Source organism: Triturus cristatus, chromosome 6 (genome assembly GCF_964204655.1).
Source record: "Triturus cristatus chromosome 6, aTriCri1.1, whole genome shotgun sequence".
Lineage (NCBI taxonomy): Eukaryota > Metazoa > Chordata > Amphibia > Caudata > Salamandridae > Triturus > Triturus cristatus.
This window is the reverse complement of record NC_140589.1, coordinates 881,081,868-881,106,799: the sequence shown is the minus strand read 5'-3', so window position 1 is coordinate 881,106,799 and position 24,932 is coordinate 881,081,868. Positions and strand designations below refer to the sequence as shown.

The following is a 24,932-nucleotide window of genomic DNA, read 5'->3' as shown; positions in this document are numbered from 1 at the left end:
GCGAGGCGCAAAGTAAATGGGCGCTAAGGCATGGATTCACGCGTTAGCGTGTCCATGCTGATAGGGCGATAAAATTATCACCGCTTTTCGCCCGAAAACGGACGCTAAAGCGACAATTTTAATGCCGGGCCTTGTTGATATGCCCCATGGAGATAACTAGTGAATGACCGATCAGATTGTGCAGCGCTTGAAGCAAGAGATATAAATGCAATATAAGTTGCTTGCTGTATGATCTTCATAAAATGGCCATAATTTAAATAGCTAAACTATTTATTAAATAATTATTTATGTACTAACTTCTTTATTTTGCAGTCTTGTATAATGCAGTCTAGACCTAAATGTTTTTTTAGAGAGCTATACTTTAGAACAGTTTTAATACATACATAATACATACTGGAGTTTATTACATCACATTTCTTAGGACAAATTAAAGGTTACAAACAAGCAACATAGGCAACTTGTGTTTGAGATTCTAGGCCAAGTGTTACCTTAACACTGTAGGACGTCTTTGCCATAATCGCTTTATTTATATGTCTCCTTGCTGCTTAGCCCATGCATTCCATCTGACACTTACGCAAACCATGCACACATCAGCATTCTATTACCTCACAGTCACACTGGCTGAGCAGAAGGAGACATATAACTAAGGAAAGAATGCATAGAATGCATGGCAAAGACATGAAGATGCCGCAGACATCTTGACCTATAGTCTGCTTCTTCACTAGGAAGGTCGCGGCCCAGTGCCATGGAGCCATCACCAGTCCTCGGAGGCTCACGTCTGACCCATGCGAACAAGGAATTCATATCTTGAGCACCTGTGAAGTGAAGTCTCATCAGTCCAGCAGTTTGACCAATGCAGTAGTGTATATTTTGGGCATGAGGAAAGGTTATCCTATCTATCTTGGTGAACTGATATTGCAGGTGGGCATTTTTCCTTCAAGCCTAGCTTCCACCAATGGGCTACGTTGCTTGAGCTAAGGTAGTGCTCCAGTTGAAATGGGCTGCCCAGGAAAAATTGAATAGCCCCCAGGTCATCAAGAGCTAATGGCAGCTCACACCTTCATCCACCTGCACATCCCATAATGTGGAGAGAAGCAAATGCATTGCTGGGTAAGCTAAGGAATGTGGATTGTTCCCTCGGGGAGCCACAGCCAGCCAATAGAATCCAGCCACGCATGACCAAGAACCACTCTTCTCACACTGTAGCACAGGTTAATTCTGTATGATAACTAGCCCATACCAGAGGACAAAGGTCACCATGCAATGTCTGTGTCCTCCCTATAAAACTGGACCTAGCTTTGAAGCGGATGACTGGGCATAAGCCAGCAACAGGAGTTGCGGGCATAGACCACAGGCAAGTCCTAAATTTAGGCAGAATTGTCACCACACTGAGATGCTGTGCAGTCAGCTTGAATCCAGCAGGGCTCTATCAAGTACCTTGAGTGACATTATGAGGAATACCAAGGATCATCTGGAAGCCCCTGATGACTTCTTAAGTAAGTCATTTATAGCTTGGAGGTGGAGGCGGACGGCACGGCACAGCTTCGGGATTCCCCAAGTTTCTGGATCTCCATGAACATGCACCTCCTCCCATGCTGTATTCTTATTGAATAACTAGAGCAGTAGGATCGCACATTTGTATGCTGGGAAGCTGCCAGGTTGTACCTTGTGCCAGAAACTTCAAAGACACTTAAGGGAGTTCAGGGCTGGCATGATGCTGTCTCTGCGATATAAAATGGGCCTATTCTCAAACACTGTTTCTTTTCATTCCCAGAAAAGCCTCACATCACTAGCATAAGAAATCACCAATCCTAGTTATGCTACTGTCCAGGATAATCACAAACGTTAGGCTGCTGAGTCCAAGTAAAGAAGAAAAACTCACCATATTCAGTACACCTAGGAAGGGAGGCTAGGGAAGCTGGAATCCCAGCAGATGGGTGTGGCCTTTCTCTGATGTTCTTTGGTTGTGACCCTTGAGCAGCAAGTAGGACCAATAGAAGACCAGTCTGAGTAGTTCAGTAATTAAAAGTCTGCTAAATCATAAGCGGTTGGGTTTAGATCTCATGATGGGGTTCAGGAATTTTTACATTTTAGAGCCCTGCACTGCATAGGTTCTACCTTCATCCATTGATGGATTAAGTGGGTAGACTCTAACCTAAAGTTTTTGCCCGAGATGTAATTGGGGACAATTTCTGAGGTTCTTTGCCCTGAAAGAGTTGTGGATAGTGCAAAAGTCCTAGAATTTGAACCCTGCATCTACTGAGAAGCTTTGCTGGGCCTTCAGGACAGCCTCAATGATAACATATTTATGAAGTTGAAGACCTAACCGGCTGCCTGTTCTGTAGCCTTTGTAGACAGACAATGATTTTCTTGGCCATGCCAGTGTAGATGATTTTGTAGTGCTTTCTAAAATAAAACTAATAACCCTGACATGCTGGGAAAATATTTAAAGAACTCAAGGGTACAATAATTTATCTGCTCTGGAGCAGCGAAAAAGAAGAGATTATCAAAATTTGGCTTTATACTGTGAATTGTTTATTCTGATTTCCTCTGCATTGTTATTCCCGTTGTGGGAAGTAGTAATAAACCTACCATATGCATAATACTAGCCTCCATTCTTGAAATAAAATCTAAAGACATTAGGGTTAGGATTACTCTCACGTTCCATTGTTGAAAACAGTGAATAGATGTGACCTAACAGCAATGGAATATCCAGGGCCTACCTCGGAGGTGACTTGTATGTATAAAAGGGTAAGGTTTGGGACTGGCAAGAGGTTTATCTTGCCAGGTCAAAATGGCAGGTTAAACTGTACACACAGGCTCTGCAATTGCAGGCCTGAGCCATGGTTGAAGGGCTACTTAAGACGGTGGCACAATAAGTGTTGCATGCCCACTAGTAGCAGTTAATTTACAGGCACAGGGCATATGTAGTGCGCTTTACTAGGGAGTTACAAGTAAATTAAATATGCCAATTGGAGATGCACCAATATTACCATGTTTAGGGGCGAGTACACGTTAGCACTAGTCAGCAATGGTAAAGTGCACAGAGTCCTAACGCCAGCAAAAACGATGTCAGAAAAGGTGAGGAGGTAGGCAAAACGTTAGAGGGAAGACCACTCTAAGGCTGTCGGGTATAACGTTTACCATCTTGTATTGGGCTGCTGGACCCAGGAGTGAGAGATGCACCTCTCTGATCAAAAATATCTTCATTATCTCTCATAATACAAACTCCATGAAAACGAAACCTCCCCCTTTCAGCTACCCCTCTCTATCCATTGATCTGTTATTATGTTGTTCACATTTTTCTTCCGCCCACTACAGTACACAGGATGGGGCAGTTGGTCAAGATAACTTCACTGTGAGAAACGTCAATTTGATCTGTCACATAGAGTACATCACTCATAAAGTACTTGCTGTAATGATGTGAGCTTTTTGAGACCCAAAAATATTTTTGCTGTTGTCTTTTAAAAAATAAAATGTAAATTGGTGACTCCCATCAGTTCCGTCAATAATGAAGCAATGACAAACCATCACAGGCACTGGCAATGGCAAGAGAGAGCGTTCGCATAAGTTAATTCAAGCTACGCTGTCTCGCAGTTCTCCCACTAGACATGCATCTAGGCATTCAAGGAGTTTGGCATGCATCAAATTCCTCGTTTTACACCAGATGAAAACAGTAAGTTTCTGTATGAGGGTTTAAGCTCAACCAAACATCTTTTAAGGGGCTCCAATTGACAATGTCAAACAAGCACTTCACAAGTTTTTAAAAAAACGAAATCATAAAATAAAATGTATAAATCCTGCAAAGACGTCCACCATCTTGAATTAACTTTTGGTATATTTTCTCTCTACCAGAATCAACATTGTGATATTTTCAAGAGCGACTTCCAAGACAAGTAGCTGATCTTTGGACACATTTTCTGAACAGGATTATAAACTGCAAAGCTCCTCAAAGCATTGTGCTGTAAGGTAATCTAAGCAAACGAAATAGCTGTCAACTTAGTTTGAAAACACTAGTGGGGTTAATGTCTCTCTCTTGATCCTAATAAACGTGTGTATTTGAAACAATTGCTACTATCTAGCACATTCGGAATGATCAAAATGCTTATTTACTGGCAATTTTTCACGTCAGTTGACCTCAATTTAAAGGTTTGCACCTTTAATTCATAAAATCTTTCTTTATTATCATTCTGTGGCTGTTCTTCTGTGTTCATACTTGAAATGGCTGTGGATGCTGCGAGTACCAGTTGGTTTGGAAACAGAGGAACATACCGTGCATGCCTTATTTACAAGCCCATTGAGCTCATGCCTTTAATTGACGCATCGGCAGCGCAGTGGGCTTCTCCATATTTACAAAGCCATAGAAAGTCACGTTGCATGACTTTTAATGACCTTTTAAATATGTTTCCCTTTCACGCATAACTCTTCTTGAAAGGGGCATACGCCTCCCCAGTAAGGAAGCGCAAAAAGGAGAAATACTTTAATTTCTCCGTGGTTTTTCCTCTTTCTATGCGTGCTGCATTCTGCACGCATAGAAAGAGAAAAATGCCTTTAATGATTGTTTATGTGCTGGAAGGTGTCCCTTCGTGCACAAAAGCAATCGTCCCCTCAGCACAGTCACCCTTTCAAAATGACACAAAGATGTCTACATTGGCGCATGGCGAGAGGGATACAAAATGCGCTGTATCTTGTAGATATGGCGCATTCCTGCCCTTTTATTTTGATGCACTGCAGCAGAGCAAGAAGGCTTGCTGCGCTGCCGTGCGTCATAATATTGTAAATGAGGCCCTGAATATAAAGCAACAACATTAGGTTAGTGAGAGGCTTTTCACGGTTCAGGTATAATTCCACTTTCTCATGAGAGCAGTACAGCATGTGGGGAAACTGTGCATGCTAATATTTTGACCCTCTAAAATGAGACTATTGGTACTGCTCTATGAAAGCCAATAAAAACATTTCTGTTACTTTACATTCATTCGTAAACCTACCTGATTGGTTTAGAGGGTTTGCTTTGTTATAAGGTCAGTGGTGTGGTGATATCGCCTGGGTATCTTTAGCCAATGTCCTCACAGCTCTAGACACTTTCCTCAACAGCAGTGTTCAGACAAAACTTGTATTACCATAAAAGGAAACCTTAAAGCACCTGCACCCAGCAGTAGCCTCAACTCTTACAAGAAACCAATAAGAACCCCATACAAACACACTCGATTTAAAACTCTAAATGGTAAGCAGAAGAAATCTTCAGAACATTAGATATACATAGTTTTCGTATGTTTTATGGTGGCAGTTACACTGTTGGCTTGTTTATTTTTCATGTCTTGAGATGAAGGATTGCTGTGGAACAGCTTTCGGGTGCTGTACCTTTTTTTAAATTACAGAATATTTTGAATGGATCTATTATTGGAAATGGATACACTTGCAGTTCAAACCAGTGGTAATTTGTGACACCAGAAAGTGTCTGTTTACGGTGACAGTAGGCCTGTTCTCTGGTCCTCTCCCCAGTTGCGTTGAGTGCAGTACTTGTCTTCTGCTTTCCTCTTTCTTCGGACAGCAGAGATTGACTTCTGTCTCCTTTACTCCTGTGCCACTGACAGCAGAGCCTGTGCTCTTGGCTCCTGTAGCTGGTGCTCCTGTCTCGTCCAATGGCAGCAGGGCCTGATCTTGGTACTCGTCTCTCCTTACCAATGGCAGCAAATTCTGAACTCTGTGCCCCTCTCGCCTCTACCAATGAAAGCAGAAACTAGACTTCCTGCTCCATTGACCTCGACCAATGATTGCAGTGCATGGCCTTTTTATGCTTCTCCCCTTTGTGAATAACTACAGAGCCCAGCTTCTCTCATCTTCCTTCCTCTAGCCCTCACTGCAGATCCTAGCCTCTCTTCTCCTCTTTCTCAACGCACTGATGGCTTATCTGCTCTGAATGCTTCTTGCACTGACAGCAGAACCTGGTTCCTCTGTTCTTCTTTCCACTAGCACTGACAGCAGAACCTGATCTCTCAGCTCATTTATAGGCACTCTCATTTGCTTCCTATTCGATGGCTTGCCTTGTCCACCTTGTGTTTGTCCCTCCCTTTCAGCAAAGCTTCTTTACTCGTGTCATTCCACTGCTCACGTTTAGGGAACTCCTTTTTTTCTTTCTGCCTAAGCACTCCATGAGAGTGCATGCATTTTCCAGCTGTCTTCTTTGTGTTTTACTTTCACCTGCTCTGTGCTCTCTTTAACCTGTGCGCTTCTCTCCACCAGCGCTCCATGTTGATTTCCCTCGCTCATGTCCTCTTGTCCCCACACACTCTGTGTTGCTCTCACCTGTGTTCTTCTCCTCCCCATGTTCTTCCCTTCCTTGTGTGCATCTCCTCACCTTCCTTGTTGATTCCTTCTTTGTGTGCTTTTTTCTTACTGCCCCCTCGCTTTCCCGACCTGCTCCTCTGTTGCCCTCTTCTCCCCCATGCCCATCCTATTTTATTTTTTATGCCAGATGTAAATTGCTGCCAGCATTTCATCTTTAGAAAAAAGAGCAGTACCCATGTCACACTTATGCACGCACATGCAAAATTATGCAGCTGCAGCATCGCATATTTTCTTTCTTTTGCTCATGCTGTACAGCATGATCAAAGGGTAAAAGGGGAGACCAATTGGCTTTGCCAATGCTTCTTCGTAAATAAGGATTTGAGCTGCTTTCTCTTCCTTGTGCAAAAGAGCGCAGCAACTTTGGTTGCTGCTCTGTGTTGTGCTACAAATTAGTTAATCTGCCCCTCTGTATGCAAAAAACTAAGGGCCTCATTTATGAGGTCTTACCGGCACTAACTTTATTTATGGTCCGGTGGCGCAATGTGCCACTGGCATATTTATAAGGCCACGTAAAGCCATGTTACGTGGCTTTACGTGACCTTATAAATATGTGGCCCTATCACGCAGAACACTGTGTGAAAGGAGAGTTCCATGGGTGTTGCTGGGGACTTTCCGAGCAACATCAATGGTTTTTGATAATGCCCCATATTCACCACAAATCGTAAGTCTGAGGCAGGTACAACAAGAAGAAATGTCTTTATTTCTCCTCGTTTTGCCTCTTTCTATGTGTGCTGCATTCTGCAGCTCATATAGAATGAGGAAAAAGCCTCTTGTTATTGTTTTTGTGCCTCAAGGTTTTCCTTCTTGCACAAAACATAATCATCCCCACAATGCAGGCACCCTCGCACCATGGGCACCCTTGCACCATGGTGCAAAGGTGTCTGCGTTGGCGCATGGTAGCCAATTGTGCGCCGGCGCAGGGTTAAAGGACCGGAATGAGCTGTATCTAATAGATACGGCGCATTCCTGCCTTTTTAGGTCTCGCCTGACCCAGCACATGCGCTGGTCTGGCGAGACTTATTGAGAGGGCTCCAAAAAGTGCTACCAGGCCAGCCTAGAGCTACAGTGCATGAGCGCGGGAGCGTGCCGCGCTTGACCGCGATTACTTTCACGGCCGCACGGCCGCTTGGCATAGCCAATAGGTCTCGCTTTTGGGACCTTATAAGTGTTCAGTTATGCAACCGTTGCATGGCTAAACACTTATAAGGTCCCAAAGGCGAGACCTATTGGCTATGCCAATGCTTGTTTATTTTGTTGTATGGCAGCGCAGCAGCAAGGCCTGCTGCAGTGCCCTTTGGCAAAAAAAACCTCAAATGAGGCCCTCGGGGGCTTCTGTACAAGCCTCGAGCGCCACCAGTGCATCACTTTTTCCCATCTAAAAATTGCCGCATCAGGCCCGTACCCAACATCTCGCATTCATACCAATGATGCATTGTTTTGGAGAAGATTCTTTCATGTGGTTTAATCAACGGGCAAAGTTTGTACTTTTCCAACACAACTTTTAATATTCCATGTCTTAGCTCAATCCTTCTGCACTATGGTTTCAAGAGATTCTCTTTCCTCGAGATAGTTTTGATTTTACTTGCACAGAAATCACATGTTAAAGGTCATGTTGTCCAAAAGAAAAACGTGAAAGTGTACTTTTGATTTGTAAGAATAAATAAGGCGTGCCTTACATTTGGGCTGTGCCCTGTGTGAGAAGTGAATGCAAGCGAGAGTTTCCTATTGTGCGCCGTACATTTTTGGTTCCTCCCTTAGAGACAGCAGGTGAGTCACCGAGGACCACGTGTGGCTCAGCTTGTCTTACAACATTCCACGGAGGAAGCGTGTCACGGGGGCGAGAAACATTTAAAGGGACATCTGAAGAGCTCCACGTGTAACATTGATTGTCACTCATATGTTGTTACTAGGCTATGCTAGGGAAGTTTTATAAAGCGCTCTATAAGGCATGGATACCCTTGGCGCTAGAAAGGAGGCTTGGGATGTTTACTGCACTTTGAAGTTAAACTGGTTGCTGTAAAATAATGCACATTTTTTTTTCTGGCTGAACGGAATTTGAGAAAATATTGTGCAACTCAGATTGTAAGGAGTTTTCCAGTGCAGGGGGTTAAACTGAAAGAGCGCACCCACCATGCAGCATCTCTTTTAAGGGGCCATCCAGGGCAGAGATAAAACTGTTCTATTTACCTAGCCAGCATCTCTAACATTCACAGACAGTAGGCATCCTAGAATGCTGCTTTTTTGATGACGTCTGTTTGGGGTTTGAGATGGATTGTAATCTCATTCATTGGATGGATCCTTTAAAGCGCAGGTCTTTGAGGCGAGTGCATTGGACGGAGAGACTGGATTTGAGGAAAATTGGGAGAGTGCCGCCTACGGAATTAAACCTACACACGGCTTCGCCTTTAAGGACCCGATCATGATAGGTCGCGGGACGCTTTCCTTTTGTCTGCTGCCTGCCTGCCACAGTTCGGGACTCCATTGCCCACAAGCCAGCAGGACTCCAGGAGGGGGAGGAGCTGTCAATTGCGCACAGAAGTGCCGCTGACAGCCCGCGGCATCAGACGCTTTCCTTTTGTTTGCCTCCTGCCTGCCACAGTTCAGGACGCCATTGCCCACAAGCCAGCAGGACCCCAGGAGGGGGAGGAGCTGTAAATCGCACAAAAGCGCCCTTCTTAGCCCCGGAAGAGGTTGGGCTGGGCCCCCTCTCTTGGTCGTGCGCCCGGCAATCTGGTCGCCTGAGTAGGACCGGTATCCAAGGATAATCACGGATTGTGTGGGGGCTCCATGAAAACTGTGAGGCAGGAGATCCTCTCATGTACTGTTATCCCGAAGTCGGAGTTGCTTTGTTGTGACTGCTGTGACTGAACATTTAGCTGTTGATCTTAACCCTATTCACTACTCCCTAAGGGGGGATTAGAAACATACCGGCAGTGACCAGGAGTGATCAGGAGGCCGTAAGGGCAACGGCTAGCTACTACATTTCCCGGCTGTCCCGGGGACCACCGGTGCACTCATGACGCTCCCGCCGCGCACGAAGGCGCTAGAAGAACGCGGAACGCCTCCCGCGCGGGCGGGCGCCGAGCTAAGTCCGGGCAAAGGGCGGGCCATCAGGGGCTGAGGGAGGCCGGGCTGGGCCATTCCCTTAACAACCAGAGCTAAAACTAAAACTGTATCCTGTAGTGGTGAGTGGTGTGTTCCTTCTTCTGGTACTTTTTGGATGTCTGGGGGTTCTGTCATTATGGGCAAACGCAGCGCTATTACCCCAGCACGCAAAATTACATCCATAGACACTATGTTGGGAGTGGGCGGTGAATATGGTCAGCACCGAGATCCAGCTGACGGATAGAAGATTGTCCCTGGGCCCCACAAAAATCCAATGTGAAGCACAAACTGATATAAGCGATCCAGAGGTACTGACACAGAGAATCACTGAACATTCCCCTCAAACCTCCACTGGAGAGAACACGCTGGGCATGGAAGGGTTTGGCTCTATAGGAACAACTGCAAATTTTGAATCTGGGTGTAACCGAACTGTTTCATTGACATTAATTACAGCCAACCTGGACACAACCCCTAACCCAGAAGTAAGTGGAGCGAGAAAGAAGAGGAAGGTGGTGAAACCAGCATGCTCTAAACGAAAATAGCCCCCACGCTTGAACTCACAACGTACAACGTTAAACACGTGGATTAAGGGCCCCATGGTTCCCGCAGACCCAATCCCCAGTAGTGTCTTAATTGACCTAGCTGATGTGGATACCCAAAGTAATTCCACTCAGACGAAGTCCACGCAGACTGCTTTTTCTAACTTCACACTTGGGAATACTGCTATAGATATTATAGTTGACACATTGTATGATTGTGTTAAAGGGCTTGTGGATAAAAGTTTTGATAAGTTATAAAAGCGTTTAGATCGCCTGGAATCCCTAACTACTAAGGCAACACCACCTTGCAGGGAACACAATGAGCCAACTCGACAGGTCAGCACCCTGGAAAATCCACCTCAGAATGTGCAACTGGCTCGACAAGTGCCCCAAACCGTAAAGTTGTTGCCTGTTCCCCTTGACTCTAATAATAAAATGAGAAACCCCCTAGCCTCTAAGCTATACACTCTATCTGCCAATACCCAAAATGTAAACCCTGATGATGCCCAAGATGGTCCGATAGTTAGCACAAGTGTTGTTGACATTGACACCAGGGGGCATGTAGAACCAAACAAGGATGTTTTAAATTTACCCCCTGCATCCTGCCCATATGTGCTAACTCTTGTAGGGGTACCCCCACTAGAGAAAAACAAACCAGAGTCCTGGGAACAACTGCGGAATAAATGTGTGGACTGGATGGCTAAACACAAAGGGTATAGGAGGTCTGATATACATGAAATTTTAATGGTACGAAGGGTAGGCTGGGTGGGACCTGCAGTGAAAACTATCAGGGGCGATTGCATTGTTGTTAATGTTTCCCGGCCTAGGACCGTTTGATCCATATTAGCAGTTAAAGAGACCCAACTGCCTGTCCTCTACAAACATCTGTGCATTACCCCTTGGTTTCTTCTATAAACCGCCATCTATACAGTGTCCACTCCTCAGCCCTTCTTATCAGTCGGTAAATAGATTTTTGGCTATTTCTGACTTGGACACCCTTGATTGACTTTCACCCAAAACTCAAACTACTGGATTGGTCTATACGGTACCCAAGGAGACTTCTAATACCAGCCCTGGGGTGGAAATGACCCAATTAATTGATTGCTCTGACTCAATATTGAAGGTGTTGAGTTGGAATGTGGCAGGTCTGGCCTCAAAATTAAATATAGAAGATTGGACAAATATGATAAATACATTTGACATCCTTATGTTCCAAGAAACCTGGGCAACTAAAGAGCTATATCTTGATGGATATGAGTGTTTTAATATTATTTCCCCTAATCTTAACCCCTTCGCTGCGGCGGGAATTCCGCCGCAGCGCTGGGGGGGGTTTGGGGGCAGCGCGGTGGCGCTGTGCTCATGACGGAGCCACTCGTCATGAGCCACGGTTGAGTTGTGCTCATGACGAAGTGGTTCCGTCATGACTCCGCCCACTGCGCTAATCGCCCGCACAGGCGGGGAATCAGCGCAGCGTGGGAGGAGCGGCGGCCAACGGCCGCAGCATGACGGAACCACTCCGTCATGAGCACCCGTGGCTCATGACGGAGTGGCTCCGTCATGAGAGCTGAAGGAGTTAAACATGGCAGACCTTCAGGGGGTCTATCAATATGGGTCCGCATCGCTTCAGGTGGTAGAGTAAAACTAATTCCCACAGAGAATGTTAATTTCCAAGTACTGATCTACTCACGGGGGACCTCCATTTGTTTTATTAATTTCTATAATAATTTCTTAAGTACACCAAATGTTAATTTTGTTCACCTTTTTAACTTTCTTCAGGATCCGGATAATTTATTGGGAAAGCACAAACTGGCATGGATATGCCTGGGGGGTGATTTTAATGTAAAGATAGGAGAAGGAACTACTGGGTGTTCTTCCCAATTTGTTTCCATCCAACCCATGCAAGAGAGGGCACGAGCTATTAGACCACCTATCAAGTAGCAGTCTTGTAAATGTGATGGATATTGCAGCTGCAAACACTAATGATAATCCATTACCCACTTATAGAGGCCTAGGACGAGCCTCAACTATAGACTATGTCTTCATATCTCCATCATTAGAAGACTACTTAGTTGAGGCAGAGGTCAGGGCATCCACTTTTGGAGATCATAATCCTATTACGGTCTCGTTAAGGGTAGCCCGCGACCAAATATTAGAAGAGAACTGGGAGCGGAAAACTTAGAACTCTCAACTGATAGTTTAAGAGTTAAATGGAAGGGTATGGATTGTAGGGAGGTCTTCCAGAAGATGGTACAAACTTATCCATCTCTCTGTGAGACTTGTCTCACTTTGGCTGACCCCAACCCAGAGGCAGTTTCTGCTTTTACTCTATTATGTGTAGGCATTAAGGAACTGATCTCCAGACCTGCAGCCCTACACAAATTTGACCCTAGGTGGTTTGACAACACCTGCTCTAGGGCTAATAGGGATTTCAGAGCAGCTTTATCAGTTTCCCCTAGAGACCCCATTCTTATTAGAACCCTAAGGCACAATTATAAAAGTGTAATAAAATTAAGGCGAGACGTGGTCTTAAACGAGTATTGGAATAACCTGGCTTGTGCTGCCAAACTTAATAATACAAACAATTTTTGGTCTGCCACTAAGTCCCTGAGCGCTTTTGGGAATACATCTAAGTTGCAATATAACTAGTGAAGTGTGGGTTGCTCACTTCTCAAAAATATGCCTCCCCGCCCCAATGCGAAGACACCCTGGAAAATGTTATGCCTACCCAAATTCAAATTTCTTTGATTGAGGTCGAGGAGGCAATATTCCAGAGTGCGGGAAATAAAGCCCCAGGCCCGGATGGGCTGCCTATTGACCTTATAAAATCAAGGCCAGAGTTCTGGGCTCCTCTGCTACTTAACGTTTTTAACAATTTAATCACAACAAAAATCCCAAACACATGGTCCACATCTGTAATTATCCCATTTTTAAAAAAGGATGTAGATCGAACTCAAGCTGTTACAGACCCATTTCCCTAATCGATAACACCCTTAAAATATTGGGGAGAGTTCTATTTAACAAGATCAGAACTTGGGCAGAGAATGAAAACATAATAAATAAATGTCAGTTGGGTTTTCGTAGTCATCTTGGTACTGTGGAACAGATTTTTGAATCTTAATTTAATCATAGGGAAATGCACTATCGCCCGACACAGTCCTCTTTACCTGGCATTTATGGACCTTTCGTCTGCTTTTGATTTTGTTAATAGATCCAGGCTCTGGCAATGCCTTCTAGATTATGGGTTAGATAAAGATTTGGTGTATTTTTTAGCATATCTGCATAGGGACTTAAGGGCCCGGGTAAGGATAAGTATGGACGGGGCAGTGTCAGGAGACCTAATGGTTGGGAGAGGCGTTGGACAAGGGTGCGTTCTCGCCCCACTCTTATTTATTTTATATATTAATGAACTTTATTATGTCCTGTCTAACCAAACCACCAATGTCCCTATAATTAATGGTAACAAACTTCCCGCCTTACTATATGCAGATGATGCTGTTTTAATGGGCCGAACACCTAATGCCTTGAGAATCTTAGTTGGGGGATTTGCAGTTTTTATGAATAATCTGGATCTTTGCACAAATTTAAAAAAATCTTTTTTAATGTGTTGTGGCCCTAAGATTTGATATGCACTCGCACTTTCCCTTATTTGGGCTTAAAATTTTCTGATAATGGGTCCTGGACACCACATTTGGCTTATGGACGGACTAAATTTTCAAGAGCCATAAACTCAGTAATAAATCTCCCCCAACCGAAAAGAATTGAGGTGGTACTGTCCCTACATAAAATCTATAGGACACAATGTGTACCAATCATGACCTATGGGGCTGAAATTTGGGGCCATATACATTTGAAAAGTGTCCAGGCCGAAGAAAACAGATTTTGCAGGAGACTTTTGGGCCTACCAATTTCATCGTCCACCTTTGTATGCCATAACGAGTTAAGAATGCCATACTTGGAAGATTATATTAGGTCCCGCCCTGTTTTATTTTGGCTAAAGGTTTGGAAAAATCCAGCAGCCTTATTAACAAGGGACATTCTGACAGATTGTCTAAAATGTGATAAGGGCGGTGATATCCCTTGGATGGCCCAAGTACGGGCAAATTTGACTGCAGTCAATCTAGAGCATATTTTTAATAATCCTGAGCAACTAGATGGAATTGATGGAAAGATTATCCGCAAAGTTGTATATCAATATTACGGGGATGCGAGATATGCCCAGGAATTCGCCACAGTATCTGTGAAACAATATATTTTAATGACAGGCCAGGGCGGATCTCCTTTATGCTCTCCTATTAGTTCTCTCTTAAGAGATATTACTCGCTGGGAGCGAAGCCTTCTTTTTCGTCTTAGATTGGGCTCAATAAAGTATCTGTTGTGCTTCCCTATAGGTTATCAAACCAATATTGAGAACTTGGTTTGCCCATGTGGTAACTTAGGGAAACAGTTTTTGTTACACTTTTTGTTCTTTTGCTCTTTTTATCAAAAATTTAGTATGCAGTTATTGATACCGTTTTTCAGGGCCAAGGGCACAACGGATTTTAAGGTTGCATACAAAATTATTTTCCAGCTTAAGATGATGATATAACATATCGAGTGTGCACCTTCCTGAAAATGGCCATCTGCTCACGTTTTTCTATGAATTGATGCTTGCTGGATTAGGCTGTACAATATGTATTTTTGGACTTTGTACTGCTTGTATTAACATTTTGTACTATGCACACCTGCACTTTCATTTAATGCTGCTAACTGTAACCTTTCTGAGATTTAAGGATTTGCCCGTCTTTAGCTGCTCTTCCGTGAAATATTTGCACTTTGCACACTGTCACTTTAACATTGTCGATGATATCAAGTTATGGATAATTTAGTAATATTTTAACTGATTAGTTTTAATGAGTTTTTTTTAATTTTAAAAAATATGTATTTTAATGATGATGGACTATGTATGTGATTATGAGTAATGTTTGTACTTTCATGGATAATGCATATCCGAATAATGATGATGATGATAGGTCAGCAAAAATCGTGTGTAAACTGCGCACACGCTAAGGTGCATCTGCCCGGGGCAGCATTGCAAACTAGCAGATGCGCACAATACTCATGATTCCAAATATGACACTTTGAAATGGAAAACAGCGTGCAAATGCAGCTTTATTGTTCACCCTTGTAAATTGTGCAATTGGCACGTGTGTGTGCTGTTTGCCCCTATTATTAGCAGCAGTTTTAACATGCAGCAAAAGGCAAGAGCAAAAAAGATCGAAATTGTGCTCCAACAACTGTGGCCTACAGTGGTGTAAGTGGGCTAGATCGGAGGGGCACGACGCACCCATACTTTTTTAATTTAAGGAAAACAATTCCCCTACTTTTTGTGAAAAGATAACCGTCCAGGGACGGTTAATTCTAACAGCTGAAATGCGTCAGCTGCAGTGTAAATCGGGGACTCTCCTGTGCCGCGAAGGTGGGCAGACAGCTAAACAAGCCTTCTTGCCAGGGTGCCTGCTCAACTGAAAGAAATGTAAATTTGCAGAACGCGTCAATCTACAAATGTAATGGAATCTCGGAAGGTGTAATTGGCTTTCTATAATGGAGTCACTTGACACTTTCTGATGACACAGGTTTATTATTTTTGAGTGGTATTGGATAGAAGACACCAGGTGAGCAGTGAGTGAAGTGTGTGCTTTTTGAAGGGGCACAACACAAACCTCAGCGCCGCAGGGGCTACAGGGTCCTGTGTTAGCCACTAATTATTCTCCACTGCACCAACCAGGATTCAATTCCGTGGTGCTCTGGGTACAGAAACAGACCTCTGCAGTGCATTGGCTAATAGAGGTTTCATAAAGTACGATAGTGCATTTTTCACTGATTGACTTAACTTGCATTTATTTTACATTTAAGCTGTGTGTTATTCTATACATACATACAGACAGAAGAAAGACCAAAAAACGTTATAGAATATTTTGTTTTTAGCCACCCCTTTGGTCTCGCCCCACACTTACTCGCCCCGCCCCCATTGTGCACAGCATCACAGTTCCCTTACTTTTTCTTTAATGCACTTCAGCCGCTGCCTGAACGGACCTGTCAGTCTTAAAACCATGTAATAGGAGGAGAAGGAAGGGGCCTTGAAAGCGCACGGTTTGGAAATGAGGTGTGGCTTTGAACCCACCACAGCCCTTCCAGCCATCCAGCGGGCTGGACCAAGAAAAGGGGCAGGGCTTAGAGCCTACACGGCTTGAGCAGATCCTCCAGCACTTCTGCAACAACCTCTACCAAAAGCTTCTGGGTTGAGCACCTGTGTCCCAAAGAGGTAGCAAAACCTTTGAAGGACATCAGCTGTGCAAAGTCTCAACCCACAACTAAAATCCACGTGATATCAGATCTTCAACAGGAGACTGTGTGAAGAAGCCCATTTCACGTGCCACAGGGTGGCACCTCAGAGTTGGAATGTTGGATGCTTGTTGCTATTAATAGATTTACTACCTGACATGTTGTGGCTATTATCAGACACTGCTTATTAACATGCTACAGCTTCACTTTTTCTATAAGGATTGTTTTTGTTTCAATTGCTCATCAGTGGGGTGAATGGTTGTGAGGGATTGCTTCCTGAGTGTGGAGGTAGGAGGTCAAAGTATGACTGGTATCTTTTTCACCACCTCACGATTTTGGTGAAATGACACCACAGCTCCTGTTGGATTAAAGTATACTTTGTGATATCCTTATCTGATTGTGTGCCTCACAAATGCCAATGTGGCATCATTTTGTGTTGCTATCATTCTTGAGCTATACACGACTGTGAACACCATTAGTAAACATTTGAGCCGGAACTATAGAGCTCTATCAGATATTGAAGTCTATTAAGAAGAATCTTTAAGGCCCTGAAATATTCCATTCAGTTTTGCAATGGGAATATATTTTCTCAGGACATGAAATGGGTGTGACTTGCACTTTAGTATATTTTCCACTTGAGTGATTGGTAGACGGTCACAGCAATTTATACGAATGACCCTTTGATAGTAAATTGCAGAAGCAAAACATTCATAGAGCAGTCAGTCAGAATATCTTTATTCGATTTGCAAAAGCAATCATAAAAGTACATTACTAGAACTGTCATTACCGCCCCAAGCTGGCCACAAATCAATTCCTTCTTAATGACACCCCCCCCCCCGCTCTCCCTTGCAAACTCACAATGTGAAAAGTGAGGATAAAGGGCAGCAGACAAAATCAGTGTCTGTCCGCACCTGGAACCAAATCCACAGGCCAATTGTGGCATCTGCCCTGCCCTAAAGCACACACCCTTGCATACCAGCAATAGACACGCCTGCACAGCCATGACCATATATGGACACCAGTGCACACCTCAAAGTTTCCACCCTCAGCATTATCGGTGCACTTGTTTACTTAGAGCTGCTGGATGGAGAAGCCGAAATAACCAGTATTGGCTTGAGGCACATTCTGTCTTGAGAGTGAATTTAGAGAAATGTGGTAATATCACATTATTTCAAGAAATGTTGTAACTCGTTACCACCAGCAAAAGGCTTGCGGTAACAAGGTGCATACAAATGTATTACAACGTGCAATACCATTGCTACTTTTTTGAGCTATATATCCGAGAAGTAATGTTATTCATGCACCTGGGAGTTACTGATGGACAGATGGGCACGGCCAAACAAAAAACGTGTAGAGCATTGGACACAAGAGGGAAAAATCCTGACGTGCAATCCCTGACCGCAAGGAAGATGGAACCCAATGGAATGTGGTGCAGAACAGTGGCTACTGCCTAGGACATGCTGAACACAGTGGTGCACAGTACGTAAAAAGCATTGCAGCATCACAGTATTGCTGATAGATGGTGGCACATTATTCCCCAGGGGCAGACGCGGCCGCTGCAGGTAAGAGCGGTGAGGCGGGGGGGGGGTGCTGAAGGGATTTCGAGAGATGACAAGAGGGAAAATAATTATTTATTTATCCCTTGTGGGTGTCTCTCGAAATCCCCCCCGCCCCCCCAGCCTGCCCCCCCCAGTCAGCCTCACCGCCTCACCGCTCATACCTGCAGCGGCCGTGGCTACCCAGAGGAAAGGGGATTCTCAGCAAGCGCCAAAAGAAATATAAGGGGGGGGAATTTACGTCACAAAATGGTGTAAACCCAGTGCAAACTTGTATTGGGAGTTACATTCTAACGCAAGTCCTAATTTACTTTGGAAAGTTGCCTAAAGTAAGGCATAATAGCATTCTGCACTACTTTGTTCTACTTTGTGTCAAGCGGCCATTCCAAGGGCACTCCTATGAAACCACCCAGGGGTTATAATATCAAGCCCAAACCACAAAAAAACTAAACAAGCATTTGCGATGCAATAGGTCTCGCATTTGCGAGATTTTGAGCTATTGGTATTGTAAATGACCATGCTTTTAATTTATGTGTTTAAAAAACCTGCAATAATAAAAGGCATTGCCATTAACAATACCAATAGGTCAAAGTTTGTGAAGGTGATGAAGTCTGGCTTTGTGCAAAGCAGGGACGCTTGTAGAGTGAGGGGGTTGATATTACCCTAGTCCTGACATTTGACTAAGACTGGGGGGGTTTAAAGAGTTAACCCTGGCAGCAGCATCTGTATGTGTACTGCAAGCTGTCGTGGTCAATCTTTAAGTTGATAAATTACTCTCATTAATTTGGTTAATGGTAACAACCTGTTTTGATGAGGAGAAGAAACATCAAACGGCAGCATTTTGTGATATATATAAAATAAAATACAAGGTCCTGATCTTATTATAACTTCTCCCTTTCACTAAACTGTTGTAGCCGCCACACATTTGGGTACACTCTTATCAATTATGTGATCACGTGTGAGCCTGTGCCAGTCCCAGCAACCACACTCTGACTTCCGGAACTCAAGCGACTATTCGCCCCCACCCTTATGTCTCTTCTCCCCGGCTCGGCCCATGTGCACGGTGCTTTCCACCACCTGCTCCAGCGTTGTTTTCTGATCTGGAAGGAGGCACACACACTGCCAATGGCCAGGGAAGGGCATGAAAAGTAAACATGTACGGGTATAGTTAGGTAGGCAACCAGCAGTTTGAGCGCTGAACGTCCTCGCACCTGCGGAAAAGCCTCTGTCGCTGTTACACACCAGCCTTTTCTTCATTGGGGATGAAATGCGGGTACCATCCCCACCGCCGCTCAGATAGTAGCCCTGGGCTGGAAGCCGCGCCTTCCTGCACCTCCAGCTAAGCTTTGGAAGCATTTACCAACAGAGTTGCCTCACAGCTACCCAAATGCAAGGGCATCTTGAAATGCCATGCAAAGCCACCGGTATCTTTTTATAGGACAAGAACACCAGCTATTTGCTGGGCAGGGAGATGAGGGATGCAGGGACAGGAGATGCTCAGAGTGTGTTAGCAGGCCACGTGCCCATACGCTAGAACACCACTGTCCCTTTTCAGCAGCATTCCCCGACTCACCAGTTCATATACCAAGCAAGCTATCAGCAGCAACTTAATTACAATAGTATAGAAGCCAGTCTGACCCTACAGAGAGCCAAAAACGTCCAGAGTCACTGTACGGAGTTTAAAACTGTCCCGCTTGATACAAAACTGATGCCTCTGAAAATGCAAGATGTTTCTATGCTCGTTACATTTAAAAGTTTTACTGCTAGTTTTCTGTCTCGATCTGTTGAATCTTATAGGACAGAAAATGTAACCAATAAACCATCATATGTCTGAAGGGGCACTTCTGCCAGCTCAGATTACTTTGGAGCTGCAAATCGTTCCTACACCGAATGGCTACGGCTTGAATGGTCCCGAGACACCCCTACCGCATGAAATTAAGGTGGCGTTTCTCTTTCTAAACAAATCAAACAATACTTTATACCCACTGCCACCGTCAGCGGTGCATCAAGAGCAACTACAATGCTAAATGCGGTGTAGCTCGGATTCCCTGATGAGGCACTAAAGTACTGGCCATGTTTCATATTCCCATACCAAATGATTGGGGTGGAATGATATATTTCCCCAGCCAAGAATCAAAACTGTAACGTGTCGGCTGAACAACATTTTCTGCTGCAGGTACATTAACACCAGTTGGACTACCCTCGTGAAGGACTTTCAAACACACAGGCAAAGGTCCTCTCTCCTGTGGAGATTCAAACTTAAACCCTAACCTTACAGTAACACATCTGGAGTTAGAGGCTTACATCAGATGCCAGGAGGAGCCGAGAAGGAAGTGGCAGTAGAGCAGAGGAAGACGCGCACAAAACGCTGGGCTCCCAGCTGCCAACCCATGACTCCCGCTGCCGCCTCTCCCAACCTGCCCCCAAATTCTCAGAACAGCATTTCCAGATGAGGGCATTATACAACACAACGTTGTACAGAAATAGTCATTGTCCTTCACAAAAACGTAAGTCACAAAAAGGCCTACAGTGACAACAACGGAATTCAGGCCGAGGTTTTGGAACTGGGTTTTTAATGAAAGTCCCCAGAATTTGCTGTGTGTACTTCGAAAAGTTCGAAAACACCCGCCGTTAGCGAAAAAAGGAGTAAAGTAAAAAACAACCACAAAACGTGTTTTCAGATCTAGCTCAACCACGTAAAAGAACAGCTGCTGGAGATGTTCGAGCTCGGAGGAAACTGGTTGTGGCCGAGACTGCGGTGCTCACATGAGGGGCACATATAGGGCAGGCCTGCCTTTACCGGCAGTGTTTGCGCATACGCCACACCTGCTATACACACAGCTCAGACGCACCCGGCGGCTCTGCCTTTTATCTTCTCTATTGTTCTTTGTCTTGTACAGCATAGCCCGAACTCTTCTCCATACTGGTTTGATATCACTGTTCAGTCGAGGCAGAGATTCATAATAGCGTGGTGCGGGAGCAGACCAAGGTATTCGGGCAACAGCAGGCATGAAGTATGCAGGATAGACTGTTTAAAAGGGTTTCATGTTACCAGCCATGGCTACGTGTAACACTCAGACAGGAGATTTGCAAGTGTATGGTGCGAGCAGGAGTTGTGATAACGCCGCGATCCGTAAGCGTGCACATCTCCTGTCCTCCGAGTTGTCTTGTAAGTAATGCAGCTGACGTAAGCGTGCCGCGCCCAGACAGGAGATGTGCACGCATATGGTGCGAGCAGGAGTTGTGATAACGCCGTGGGCCAGCTGTACACGTGCACATCTCCTGTCTTCCACACACATGCACATGTGACAACAATAGATCTCGCCAAGACTAGCAGTGCATGAGCTGCGTCGCTAGGCGAGACCTAAAAACTAAAAAAGGTAGACAGGACTTTGCGCAAACATTTAACGGTGTCTCAAGACGGGAGTAAATTTTGAGAATAATTTTCTTTTCTTTTTTAAACAGTTCATCCTTCGTTTGTGGGCTGCACTCTACTACTTTTCCCACTTTGTATGTGTACTGTAAACTGTCAAAGCCTATATTTTGTACTAGAACGGTACAGTTACAGGACAAAAACCTCTGCCTGGCACCACATACATACCTTTGCACTATGGTGCAAGAGTGTGTGCGTTGGCGCATAGCAGCCAAACGTGCACCAGCACAGGCGGATGAGAATAACAGCACCATCTCTTAGTAGATGTAGAGCTGTTTATCTCTCTTTAATGAATCACAGTGCAGCAGCTTTGGACGCTGTGTTGTGTCAAGTTTAATTTCCCCCCTGAGAGTACATCAGTTAGTATTCATCATAACTCAAATAACCCAAAAATGACAAAGCCAATATGTCTGGCCTTGTTATATGGTACATATAATAATAGTGCCACAAACGACAATAAATAATTAATTAAAAAATGAATAAACATACAGGCACGCTTGGAAAACATACATGTAGAGACATTACAGGCATGAATGACCCACAGTGGAGATGACTCCCTGGCATTTCCTTTAGTTGTACATCCTACATGGTTTGTTTCGTTACACCTCCATTGTTGGGATGGGTAAAACTGAATTTCCACAGGGAGAGCATGACTCGGAGAGGAGGGGGGCATTTGGGGGGGATGTTATGAGTGAAAGATTATTGCAGCCGCATGTGCTGCTTATATGATGCAATGTCAATATGTGCACTGTTACTTCTGAAGAGTTTGTAAACCAATGCAATCTGTTTTTAAAAAAGGAATGTCCCACAGTGGTGATTTATTAAATGGCAATAACTTTGCATTCCTGATTAGCTGGTGACCCGTCCCCAGGTGCACATTTTGTGAAAGCGGGCCCGTAGGTCCATGTGATTCCAAGTACATTCATAGTAAAGATTTTTTTATCCATTTTATTGCATTTTAATCCACTATTGTCCATTTGAATCCAATTTAAACAAAATGAGGCATTGATATTTAAATCTTCTGTGTCTTTTAGCAATATGGTGATTTCAGAATATAAAATCCACAGTAACTAGTTCCTTCATCCTATTGACTCAATGCATTTACAGAAGACTCTCTCTTCTTCAGGGGTAATTACAACATGAAAGTATTTTGAAAATATCCTATTCGAATTAACACCACGTAATGTATTACCTACCAGCAATTAACTGACGTGTGTTTGCCATACAGTTACCCACATACAATTACCTAAATGATACCCCCCGACAGTACTCGTAAACACAAATTAACCAAAAATAATATCAGCCAACATAAAAACTTAGATTAATTAATGCCTCATGTCACAAAGCTTTACCATTGAGCTGTAAAACAACAACTTTTACCTTCACTAAACCGCATGTAAATAAACTGAAAACAAACGATTGCTGTAAATCAATTGTGCGGTATATCTTGAAAATTACGAACAACTATGTGAAAACATGCTCCACAGTGAATCAGCAAATAAAACCAGAGTATCTGATAGTGACACCTAGCAGCAAATTCCTTACCTTTGAATTTCCTAGGCGCCAGACTGGATCCAGTAGATTTTTCTTCGAGCAAATACCCCTGTGCGACGGTAGGTTGCATCGGTCAGCTTCACGTGACATTGTCTGTGTCAGAAGTGACGTCCACGTCACCTATATAGGTGGCAACCCGGCTCGCAGACTTCAGTTCTTTTCTTTCCATGCTAGTCAAGTGCTGATCTGCATAGAGAGCCACCTTCTGTTACTTTTTGGTATACCATGTTGAGGAAGACTTTAGGGTTCAAGCCTTGCAGCACCTGTCACCGCACCATGTTGGTGACAAACCTGCATTTAAATGTGCCTCTGGTGCTGGACTGGCGGGCCATGGCTCTAAAGGCTTTGGGGGAGCAGTCCCTAAAGCTGCTTGCGGCCCGGCAGGCGACACCTTGTTGCTCGACTCCTCTGAGGTTTCGGTCCAGGTCGAGAGGAAGGTGCCTGCACCACTCCAGGAGTCCCAAGTCCTCTTCGTCCCATTCAAAATCATTAGGACACTCCGATAAGAGGCAGAAGAAGCACAAGAATTTAAAGCCTGCTTCGACTTCTCTCCGTCCATAGGCTGACATGACGAAGGAGCCTCGGCGTTCAAGGCCTCGTTCTACGAAACCTGCACCTGGGTCAGCTTCAGGCTTCCCTGATTTCTCTGGAGCTGGAGCTACCCCTGCTCAAAGAAGAGAATTTAATGAGGCCATGCAACTCATTTTGGGTGGCCGGACCCCTTCAGCGTGCCTTCGGGCCTCGCGGGGTCAGAGGGGGCTCCATCGGGTTCTGCGCCGGTGGCTTGGGCACCGATGCCCCCTCATGAATCCAGGCATGGATCCAGACTGGCGTCTGTTGTAAATTGCGACCTTCCCTGACACCGGCCAAACGCGATGCTTCTGATGCCACTTACCAATGACGTCAGCCCCATTCTGTTCCCTAATGAACCTGAGCCGGTATCGCGTCGATTGACACTGAGCCCGGTGTCTTCACGACCTACAGGTCCAATGTCATTTCCTAAGCCTTATTCTGAAGGGTTCGGAGTGAGAAAAGATTGGGAAGGGCCTCTGGATCCTTTAGAAGATCAGCATGAAGAAGAAATGGACTGGTATGAGGAATTGGGTGAAACCAGTGGACTGGATACTTCTCCAGATACTGGCATGCTTTCTCCCCCTACCATAGCTACAGAGGAGGAAGTGTCTTATGCTGTGGTGGTGTGGAGGGCTGCTAGGGTCCTTGGCCTTCAGCTTCCTTAAATTGCAGTCAAGCCTAACATCTTGATGGAGGTACTCCAGCCAGGAATTTTCTCCTCGGGACCCTTACTCCTGTTTAATGAAGCCCTAACGGACGTCCTTCTGGGAACCTGGTCCAAACCCAGTACAGGGGCTCCTGTGAATAGAAAGACTGACTGCTGCCACCCCCATGCTCTGGGCGACCCTTATTTCCTCACTACCCACTCTACCCCAGAGAGCTTGGTAGTCCAGGCATCTACATCCCAAGGCGCATTCCTTTACGCTCCCCCCCAGATAGGTAATCCAAGAAGCTGTATTGTTGGGCCAAGATTTTTTTTTTCTTCCCTCAGCCTTGCATTGAGGTCGGTGAGCACTGCATGCTTATTGGGCCATTATTTCCACACTCTGTGGGAAATGGTTGTGCAAGTGCTGCCACAGGTGCCGGAACAGGCCCAGGCCTCCCTTTCCCAAGCAGTATCAGATGGGAAAGATACAGCAAAGTTCGCCATCTGGTGTGGTCTCTATATGACCTACTCGCTGGGCAGGGCGATTTCATTGATGGTGGTTGTTAGACACCATGCCTGGCTGAGAACATCTGGCTTTTCGGGGAATGCCCAGTCCTCTCTGATGAACAGGCCCTTTGATGGCACCCGTCTATTTAGATACAAGTCGGTCATGGCGCTGGAGCACTTTAAGGACTCACTGGCTATGGCCAAGTCCTTGGGCCTCTCAGTGGCTGCACGTCCCCAGTCTGCCTTTTTCCCTTTCCGCGGCTACAAAAGGGGCTTTCAGCCACGCCATTCATACCCCAGCCACCGATCCACGCAAGTTCAGCAACCCTTCTGTGGGCGCGGTTCATTCC

At 44.9% G+C, this 24,932-nt stretch overlaps 1 protein-coding gene across 3 annotated transcripts in view; it reads left to right on the top strand.

Annotated features, from left to right (window-relative positions):
* The window catches only part of LOC146818006 (neuroblast differentiation-associated protein AHNAK-like), a 237,367-nt gene that overhangs the window by 117,055 nt on the left and 95,380 nt on the right, over positions 1 to 24,932 (top strand). For 2 of the 3 annotated variants that reach the window (XM_085611487.1, XM_085611488.1), the window contains one exon: positions 3,856 to 3,969. The gene's annotated coding sequence lies outside the window, so the exon portion shown is untranslated. The remainder of the gene's footprint in view (positions 1 to 3,855; positions 3,970 to 24,932) is intronic. The other variant, XM_085611490.1, reaches the window with a different exon arrangement.